The following is an 11250-nucleotide window of genomic DNA, read 5'->3' as shown; positions in this document are numbered from 1 at the left end:
AGCTTCACAAATCTTCTATAAAAAAAATGGTCTTGCTTTCAATTCAGCTACAATTGAGCCGTCATCAGATAGAGCTAACTGAGTGTTCATTACACGTAAAGTAAATAGGGATTTTCGGCTCAAAGTATCAGCAATGACATTTGCTTTTTCTAGATGGTAGTCTATCACTAGCTCGTAATCTTTTAGCAATTCTAGCCATCTTCACTGTTGCAAATTCAAATATTTTTGTGTCATCAAATATTTCAAACTCTTGTGATCTGAGTAAACATGACATTTCTCACCGAATAGATAATGGCACCAAATATTCAATGCAAACACAATGGTTGCTAACTCTAAATCGAGCGTCGGACAATTCTTTTCATGCGGCTTCAATTGTCTCGAGGCATAAGCTATGACTTTATCTTCCTGCATCAAAACATAGCCCAGACCATTCAATGATGCATCACTATAAATCACAAATTTTTACTCGATTCTGGCTGTACTAACACTGGAGCTTCAGTCAAAAGAGTTTTCAGCTGATCAAAACTTTTCTGACATTTTTCGGACTATTCAAACTTTATGTCTTCCTAAAGCAATCTCGTCAACAGAGTCAGAATCATCGAAAAGCCTTTCACAAATCATCTATAGTAACTACCTAATCCCAGAAAACTCCGGACTTTGGATACATTTCTTGGAGGCTTCCAATCTATTATTACAGAAATTTTGCTCGGATCGACTCAGATACCCAATGCTGACACAATATGCCCCAAAAAACCAACCTCACGCAACCAGAATTCACATTTACTAAACTTTTCATATAACTGCTTATCACACAGAGTCTGCAATACAATTCTCAAATACTTGGCACGCACTATAACACCCCTAAACCGTATCCGTCGTTGGATTAGGGTCACAAGGTATTACTGAATAAAAGCACAGTTCTGAACATTCACACATTAACACAAGTCATATTCATATATATATAAAGCATATATCTAATTAAATATTAAGCATGATTTTATTAAACATAATACATATACAAATCATATATTCAACACTTTCATGGTATTCGAATACCTAATAAAGATGAAACATTTTATTTCATATTGATCACGTGATTTCGTGATAGGTTTTAAATGTTTATAATTAATCGTTCTTGAAACTAATTATTATCGCGATGTAGGCAAGTGTACCTATTGAACAGTAGTATAGTTTTAGCAAGACCGGATTGTCGAACCCAAAGGAACTAAAAGTACTAGTAATGACTGTCTTTTTATTATCTAGCCTAAGAATAAGGGGGTTTTGTTTTAACTAACTAATTATCTAAACTAAGAACTCACAGAAAGTAGAATTGGGGGATTACTTTTGGAAAACGATTGAATTAAGACAATACCTAAAGAAAAATCCACCTAGACTTTACTTGTTATTCTGGCTCCGAATCGGACGATTTATTCATTTAACTTATTCTGTAGAGATCCCTAAGTTATGTTATTATCCCTATTCAAGACTAATAACGTCTAATCCCTAGATTGAATAACTGAGACTTTTCTCTAATTAACACCCTAGGGTTGCATTAACTCGATCTATGGATCCCCTTATTAGGTTTCACCCTAATCCGGCAAAATCTTGTCACCCTATCTCTAGGCGTGCAATCAACTCCACTTAATTATGACAAATGTACTCTTAGATAGGGTCTATTCCTCCTCTGAATAAGAGCTTATCTTGAATCAGTATCTTGGGATACCAAAACAAGAATTAAGAACAAGTTAAATATTTATCATACAATTCAGAAAATAATAACAAGATTCGTCTTAGGTTTCATTCCCCTTAGGTATTTAGGGGATTTAGTTCATAACTAAAAAGGAAAACATCTCAGAAGAATAATAAATACAAAACATAAAGAAAACCCAAAACTCCTGAAGGGAAATTGAGGGGAGATCTTCAGTCTTGATGATGAATCCGGCTTCTGAGATGGATCAATTGGCTTCCTTTGAGTAATTCTTTCCTTCCTCCCTATGTGTCTCCCACTCTTCGTCCTCTAGGGTGTATTTATAGGCTTTGGAATGCCTACGGGCCCTCAAAAGTGGCCTTTTCTGAATTGTACTCAATTTGGGCTCGACAGGGACACGCCCGTGTGACATGCCCGTGTTTGATTACTTCAGGCTGTGATCGAGCCTGTTAGAATGGCACAGGTGTGTGTTCTACCCATGTGAGCCGTACTTCGATTCTGCCAAATTGACACAACTGTGTGGGCTGCCCGTGTGAAGAAGTCTAGGCCATGTTGATTTCGTACTTTGACTCATTTTCTCCATTTTTGGCCCGCTTCTCGTTCCTTTTGCTCTCCTATGCTCACCTAAGTATAAATCATGAAATTAAGGCATTAGGAGCATCGAATTCACCAATTCTAAGGAAAAATCATCCATAAAATACGTTAAGCATGGGGTAAAAATATGTATAAATTACGGTTTATCAAATACCCCCACACTTAAGCATTTTCTTGTCCTCAAGCAAAATCCTCACCTCATAATCAAAATAAATTCTTCTCAACTTATAATTCTTATCGAAAATATCTCAAAATAATCCACAGGTAATCATACATTGAAAATTCAACTAAAAGAATATCAAAGTTTCAAACATTCCAAGTTAAGCATTTTATTCTGAAAACATAGGTGTCTCACCTCATCTAAGTAATTACCTGTAACACCCCGTACCCGAGACTGTTGCCAGAGTCGGACACGAGGGGTTAACGGGCTTAATCCACTTACTTGCACGATTCATTTTAAAATTTCCAGACAATAGGCTAACTGTGTCACTGTCACCTTAAAAATCATATCTTGAGTTCCACAACTCGAAAATCAGTTTCGTGATTTTTCCCTGAAACTATACTCATATATGCATCTACAATTTTTTTTCTAGAATTTTTGGTTGGGCCAATTAGTACAGTTTATTAGTTAAAGTCCCCCATGTTACAGGGATCGACTACACTGACCTTTGCGCATTACGACTTGGATATCTACCTGTACAGGGCTTCAATACTGATGCCGTTTATTTCTACAGAAACTAGACTCAAAAAGGAATCTGTAAATATATGGAATGGCTTCTAATTATCTCTGGTCAATTTATAATGAATTTCCAAAGTCAGAACAGGGACTCCAGAAACCGTTCTGGCCCTGTCTCACGAAAACTTAAATATCTCTTAACATACTGTTCATATGATCGTTTCGTTATTTTCTTATGAAAATAGACTCGTCAAGGTTCGTTTAAATAATTTATTCACTATTTAATTCCATTCCTACTATTTTTAGTGATTTTTCACATCCACGTCACTGCAGCTGTCAGCATTTGTCTTTAAGGTAGGCTTTACCTATTTCATAGTTTCCATGATTCAACTAGCCCTTTAACATAAATAGCACAAAATATGATCATGATTAACCATCCCAATGGCTAATCGTTTCCAAACATTTCCATACCTCTTAATGAACAACATACAATGATTATAATACCATGCCCAAAGTATACTTAAGCCATTTTCGCATGGCTATCCAAATTTACACAAAACCGAAAGGTACATGACCTACAACAAAAGGGTAGTCCTATACATGCCATTTCAAAGTTCAACCAAAAATATACCAAAAGGAGCTTTGATAGTGTGGGCGACTTCGACTTCAAAAATCCCGAGTCCGATAGTGAAGAACCAAAATCTATAAAGCAGAGAATCAAAGAAACGGAGTAAGCATTTAATGCTTAGTAAGTTTGAGTCATGAATTTAGACACAACCAAAGTATAGTATTTATGTAGCTAAACAGATAATTTCATATGCACAAATTCTCAATATCATACTTACTTCACATTACCAACCCTTATATTCATACACAAAGATCAACTTAGCCAAAGGCGGTAGCTCATTTATCAACTGAGCGAATACTTATTTGTAAGGGCTCAACTAATTCAAAGCACATACGAAACATACCTCATTGTTGGGATTTCACAAGCGTATTAACTAAAATTTTTACAGCAAGTTCATTCACTCCCGAATCACGTACCTTCGGAGTTTAACCGGATATAGCTACTCGTTCAAATGCCTTCGGGACATAGCCCGGTTATAGTAACTCGCACAAATGCCTTCGGGACTTAACCCGGATTTAGTAACTCGCACAAATGCCTTCGGGCTTATCTCGAAATTAGTAACTCGCACGAATGCCTTCGGATCTTAGTCCGGATATAGTCACTTAGCACAAAGCCTTCGGGACTTAGCCCAGACATCATTCGAATAACCAAGCACAATTATCAATAAATCATGATACATTCGTATTTCATTTTCAATAGCAAAACTCAAACACAAGACAATTATCACACTTGCAATTTCAGCTCAATAGCCACACACAAAGAGCATGATTTTGATTTTGCTTAAAACATGATCTAATCAAATCATAATCCAAATTCCATTACTCGAAAACTTACCTCGGATGTTGTCGAACGGCTTCAACGGCTATTCGATCACTTTTTCCTTTCCCTTATCCAACTGTGGTCCCCTAAGCTCTTGAGCTAATTCAAACAAATTTAACTTATTAAAGTCTCATTTTGCTAGCTTATGGCCGAATATGACAAGGAGTTTGATAGGTCATATGGCCACCTTTTAGCTCAAATACACAATGATCATACACATTTTTAATCACATCAAGCAATTTAATACAATTCATTCGAACATCAAAAGAGAAGCTCAAGGTACTTAGCCCATATATACATTAGACATTAGAGTCACATATGTACGAAATCACGAATCAAATTCAACAGACTAGCTAATATTTCCCCTTAGCCGAATTTTCTAAGTCAAGCTAAAGCCATCAATAGGCTACCAATGGCCAAACATACCCATCAACTCATGTACTCATTCATGTGGCCGAACATACACATCTATGCTTGTATTGACTAAACACCATTTGTTTCTAGTTCAAAACTTGGCTAATACACATATATACACTATTAAAGCATCCTCTCCCTTTACACTAATTCAAACATTACCCATAATATACAAAATTATATTCGGCCTTAGCACACAACTTGCTAGCCGATTCTTCTCCATTTAGCAACTAATGCACATACGAGCTCATTTGTTAGACTCTACTTCATCTAAAAACAACCTTATTTCTCTTCTATTTCCTACCATGGCCAAATGCATCACAACACCTTACCATTTCGATTTTGGTCATGGTTGAACAAGGAATTTAATGTCTCACTCAAGGATGCTAAAAAGGAGATTCAAAAGTTATCAATCCACCATCACATGCATCATTACAAGCTTCACTTTTAGCATGCAAATAACATCAACACAAATCCACCTTAGCCGAATATCATCTCCATGACATAGTAAAGATTTGAACCATAGGCTAGTTAGAACTCAAGCTAACAAAAAAAAAAACATGCATGAATCTCATGGCACAACATCAAACTTACCTTCACCTAGCTACAAGCATGGCCGAATCTCTTCAACATTTCTTCCCTTCTTTCTTTTGAATTTTCGGTCAAGAAAAACCAAAGAACACAACTTGTTTTTCTCTCTTCCTTAGAACATTCGGCCAAGAGCTATGAAGAAAGATGGGCACTTTTTTTTTCTTGTTTTCTTTCTTACACTCACGGCAATGGGGAGGGGGAGAAACAATCTCTCCATTCTTTTTTTCTTTTTTTTCCATTTCTTTATTACTAACTTTAGTTTATTGTTTCCTCCCATGATGCACCAACACAACATGTCTATGACATGTTTTGCCCATCATCCTTTGTCCACCCTAATGTCATGGCCGGCCACTACTAGATGGGGGGAATTTGACATGCAAGTCCTCCCTTTTGATTACATGCACTATTTGATCCTTGTAGATTAGCCTATCATATTTAAAAAGTGTCACACAAGTCCTATGTACTACATTCACATGTAATTAACTAAATCGAAGCTTAAAAATTTTCGCACATTCATATTCACATATTTTAGACCATAAATATCACATTCAAATAATTTGGTGACTCGGTTTAGCGGTCCCGAAACCGCTTTCCGACTAGGGTAGGGCTGTCACATTACCTTTGATTCAGAATATCACAGAGTTTCACATCCTTACTAAAGATTCACTCAAATCACTCGAGGTGTTTAAGGACAATAAATGAAGCACTCAATAGTCAATAATGAAAAGTCATTACCATAGGCTTGCACGAAAATCAAATCTCCACCACTGTAAATTGAGATTAAACATCAATCTAAAGGTCTTTAGAGGGTTGAAACGTGGCTTTGGTTAGAGGGTGTGGTCACAAGCTGAAAGAAATGGTTAGAATCGAGATTGAATTGATAAATCACTTAGCTAGAAAAAGATTTAATCATCAATTGCGTACAACAGAGCTTCTTTTCAGAATATGGAATTACTAATGTGTATACACAGTTTTTTTTTAAGAACAAGTTAAATAACATAGACTAACTATTAAGAACAAGACATAGCTGAGCAACTATTTCAATTCAAATCTCGATAAAAATAGGGATCAAATTTTATTTAGGGGATTTCAAAAATAATGGGTTAAGGGTTAATATTAAGGGTAATACAAGAAATGGTTTGTTAGGTTCAAGGGGGTTTACTAGGGGTTAATTGTGGAGGTAGGCTTTCATGGCATGAGTGGGTTAATCCTAAGTGCCTTTCTCATTTTGACATATCAAATCAAATAGTGTGGTCTTGACATGCATAATCAAGCAAGTTCTAGAATAACAATTCAATACTGACGCACTTAAAGCAATAATAAAAGTGAGCATGAAAGAATTAATAGATACTCAAAGGGTTCAAAAATCTCACAAAAATTATGGCTTTTTGATGTTTAAACTCGTAAATTCCAATTCAAGATAATACCTAGACTTGGGGAAACAACCTAAATTTTTAAATTCTTAAAAATCAACTTATCATGCCTGATTCTCTAATGTCTTAAGGTTTAAACAATCAATGCATAAATACCTATGTTTTAATTCAAGATATATCAATCAAAATCATAAGTCAATCAAAATTTATCCTAAATACGATATGAGAGTTTTTTAAGAGAACAAGGCAGTCATTTAGAGATTTTTCTGATAATGAAATGAATACCCCCCATACACACAAGATGTACATTGCCCTCAATGTACAAAGATAGATAGGAAAGGATAAATTTGTAATCATAAGATAGGGGGAGATTTGAAACTTCCTGTATGATGAATTCCTCGAACTGGAGTTTTGGAGAGTAATCGGTTCGAGAGTGGAGGAGGATACTCCAGCGGTGGTAGAGGTTCATTAGTCCATAAGTCCTGTGCCAAAAGAATATTGTATCTAGTGGTAGCTATGGTCGTGGTCGAGCAGGACATGGCAGTTATGGAGAACCTTTCCCGGTGGAGTTTGTAGTTCCTATACGATGATGAGCTTAGGAGCTCTATATAACTGTGATAGAATCAGAACTTTTAGGGTATATAGATAAGAATAATTACTCTTAATGAAATAACAGAAATTTATAATTATAAAATAAAATTTTAAAGTCTAATAAAAATAAAAAGTAGTTTAAATAAAAATTAAAAACATAAAATACTAAATAAATGTTTTTAAACATCTTCATCGCTGGATGGTTCGCGAGGTGGGACTGGTGATGAGATGTGGAGGTGCTGACAAATCTGTTGTAGAGTAGCATCAAAGTTATCAAATGTTGAAAACACTACTGCTCGAATCAAGTGAGGCGTTCAGAGATGTCAGCATATAAAGGTCGGGTTTGAAGTAATTGGAAAAGTTCTTCTTAGGGCCCGATGGGGAACCTCAGAGAAGGGTGACGAACTTCCGCGGTAGGACCAGAGGAAGATGATGCTCCCTTCCTTTTCTTTGAAGCAGGGACAGCGACCTTTTTACCACGTGAAGATGACATTGACCTATAAGTTGAAAAGGAAAAATATATCTAAATTCAAAAAGTCATAGATTATGACTAATACTTTCAGCCACAACTATCGTCACTTAATAATTCTAATCAAACTAATCCATTTTATAGCATACTTTTGTGGCATTGCATGATAATAGCATGAATAATAATAAAAGATATATAGAAATAAAAAAAATTGGCAAATAACAAGAAGCATTTGAAAACTATGAGGATTGAGTTAGAATATTTGAAAAAGGCATGAGTATTTCACCTATCCTAACCATGAATATTTTACTTTTAACTAATCAAATGGAGTAAAAAAATCTTTGTAATGAAATAAAAAAAACTTGAACATGAAAAAAATTGAAAATTATTCTAGATTATGACATTTAAAAGTATGAAAATAACATGAAAACTTGCATATTATTATGATAAAAAGCCTTAGAAATCATTAAAATAGAAAAGAAATAAGTAAACAAACGCTAGGAAGGGAGGATTGAGCGTCAAAAATAGAGTTGGAGGGGGCGCACGGGCGTGGCAGGGAGGCTGTGTGGACTTGCAGCGGCTAGGGTTAGGGTTTTTGAGTGGGGAAGACAATGAATAGTGCAGGGTATTTATAGATTTTGGGCCACATGGCCAGGGGACACGCCCGTGTGCCCCAATTTCAGCCCGTGTGTTTCACATTTTTCCTATTTAGGCACGTCTGTAATTTGTCCCACGCCCATATACCTTGGGCATATGGGTGCACACTGCCGTGTCGCACGACCGTGTCTAGCTTCGTTCGCTTCTCCCACGCCCATGTATGAAAGCCCCACGCCCATATTAATTTGACAGGTTCGACCACGGGTGTTAGAAACGGGCGTGTCGCATGCCTGTGCTAGTTTCTCAGTTTCAACCACGATCCTAAGGAACGAGCGTGTCACACGCCCGTGTTGTTTTAGTAGGCTCGGCCACAGCCATGTCGCACAACCGTGGCAATTTGTCGCAGCCCGTGTTTGGGGAATATTTTTGCCCTGTTTCCACACGATCCTAAGCACGCCCGTGTGCTTGGCCGTGTCTGTATGGTAAACCTGTATTCAAGATCTCCGTTAGTAAGTTAGGTACCAAAATTTAAAAAAATTAATAATGTTAGTGCTCAGGTTGCCTGCTGAAAAGTGCTTATTTATAGTCTAAGCTCGACTTACCTCTCCATTAAATGTCATGGGGGTTTGAGGAGTTTACACTCCTCATTCTTGCTATCATTCTCATCAAAATAAGGTTTTAGACGGGTATTGTTTACCTTAAAAGTGCCGAACTTAGGATGACTTACCTCGACTGTACCGAATGGAAAAATGCTGAGTACCGTAAGAGGGATTTCTTCATTCGATTTGGTAGTGACAATGTGAGGATCTGTGGCATCTAAAAAAACTGTATCTCCAACCTTAAGTTGATTTGGAAAGGTATTGAGCTCGTTCTGACGTAGTTTCGATTTATCGGGCGTTCTCGATTTATGCATCCGCCATTCATCCAGCTCCTCGATTTGTAGCCTTCGTTCTTCATGAATAGGTCCTCTACTATTGTTTGAGAATGGCTCATGTACTTCCTTTAGACTCATCTCCTGCAAAGTGGGTTGTATCATATGGTCAGTTTTAGTAGAATGGTTTAGATGATCACCTTCAATTTCTGATGAGTTGCCAGAATTGTGAGCTTGAAGGGTAATTGTTTCGTCTCCCACACGAAGTGTGAGCTCACCTGTGCCAACATCAATAATTTTTTTAGCAGTTGCTAAAAAGGGCCTTCCTAGAATTAAAGGAGTGTTGCTATCCTCCTCTATGTCTAGAATAATGAAGTCAATGGGAAATATAAATTTATCGATTTTGAGTAGTACATCTTCAATAATACCTTTAGGAAATCTTATAGTTTTATCTGCTAATTGAATGCTCATCCTAGTTTTTTTGGGTTTCCCGAGACCTAATTGTTTGAACATTTTGTAAGGCATAACGTTAATACTATCCCTTAAATCAGCTAATGCATTATTAACATCTAGACTACCAATTAAGCAAGGAATTGTAAAACTCCCTGGATCTTTTAATTTGTTGGGTAGCTTATTCTGTAGAATAGCTGAGCAAACTGCGTTTAGCTCCACATGCGACGCCTCGTCCAACTTCAGCTTATACGCTAAAAACTCCTTTAAAATTTCATTGCTTTGGCATCTGCAATAGAGCTTCAATAAACAGTAAGTTAATATGTAATTTTTTTAAGAGTTTAAGGAATTTACCAAATTGTTCATCTGAGCGGTCTTTCCTTGTCATGTTGGGGTATGGTACACGAGGTTTATATTCGACATTCACTGATTTGTTTTTATTATGATCTACCTTACCTTGACCTTTGCTTCCCACAGTTTCTTGCCTCGATTCTGGCTCAGGCTCAACGAGTCCTTCTTTATCTTGAACATTAATTGTGTTAAGCTATTCCCTTAGGTTAGGTTCAGTATGACTTGGCAAGCTACCTTGTGGTCGTTTGGAGATTAGTTTAGAAAGCTGGCCTATCTGAGTTTCGAGCCCTTGGATTGACGCTTGTTAATTTTTAATTGCTATTTCGGTGTTCTAAAAATGGGTTTCTGACACTGAGATAAACTTTATGAGCATCTCTTCAAGGTTCGGTTTCTTTTCCTGTTGATAGGGTGGCTGTTGGTAGCCTGGAGGTGGTCGCTGGTTTCCTTGGCCTCCCCATGAGAAATTTGGGTGGTTCCTCCAACCTGCATTATAAGTGTTACTATATAGATTGTTTTGAAATCGAGGATTATTACCCATGTAATTTAACTGCTCGTTATCCATGTTGTGGCCATAAGGCTGGTATTCCGAATGGCTTGTTCCACCTCCACTTGCTTCGCACTACTGCATTATTGGGTGAACCTGTGAAGAACTAAGAAAACCATCAATCTTTTTATTTAGAAGTTCTACATGGTTTGACAGCATAGTAACTGAATCGACGTTATAAACGCCTGCTGTTTTAGTTGGCTTAGTCCACATGACTTGCCACTAATAGTTATTCAGTGACATCTCTTCAATAAATTCATAAGCATCTTCAGGTGTTTTATTATTGATGGTTCCGCCAGCAGCTGCGTCAACCATTTTTCAAGTCGAAAGATTCAGGCCATTATGGAATGTTTGAACCTAAAGCCAAAGCGGTAACCCATGGTGAGGGCACCTTCTCAAAAGGTCCCTGTATCTCTCCCATGCATCGTAGAGTGTTTCTTAATCCATCTGCACAAAAGAAGATATATCATTACGTAATTTAGCCATTTTAGCCGGCGGAAAATACATTAGTAAAAATTTTTCGGTCATTTGTTCCCAAGTAGTAATTGAACCTCGTGGTAACGAGTTCAACCAC

General features: G+C 36.9%; 1 non-coding gene across 1 annotated transcript; it reads left to right on the top strand.

Annotated features, from left to right (window-relative positions):
- The first annotated feature begins 11049 nt into the window (after positions 1–11049).
- LOC128296101 (small nucleolar RNA R71) lies at positions 11050–11156 on the top strand. Its single transcript, XR_008286649.1, has one exon. It is a non-coding gene; the product is annotated as a small nucleolar RNA R71 (small nucleolar RNA).
- Positions 11157–11250: the final 94 nt, after the last annotated feature.

The sequence above is a fragment of the Gossypium arboreum genome, chromosome 7 (genome assembly GCF_025698485.1).
Source record: "Gossypium arboreum isolate Shixiya-1 chromosome 7, ASM2569848v2, whole genome shotgun sequence".
NCBI classification, from domain to species: Eukaryota; Viridiplantae; Streptophyta; class Magnoliopsida; order Malvales; family Malvaceae; genus Gossypium; species Gossypium arboreum.
The sequence above is the reverse complement of the archived record's forward strand: the minus strand, read 5'-3'. Positions and strand labels throughout refer to the sequence as shown.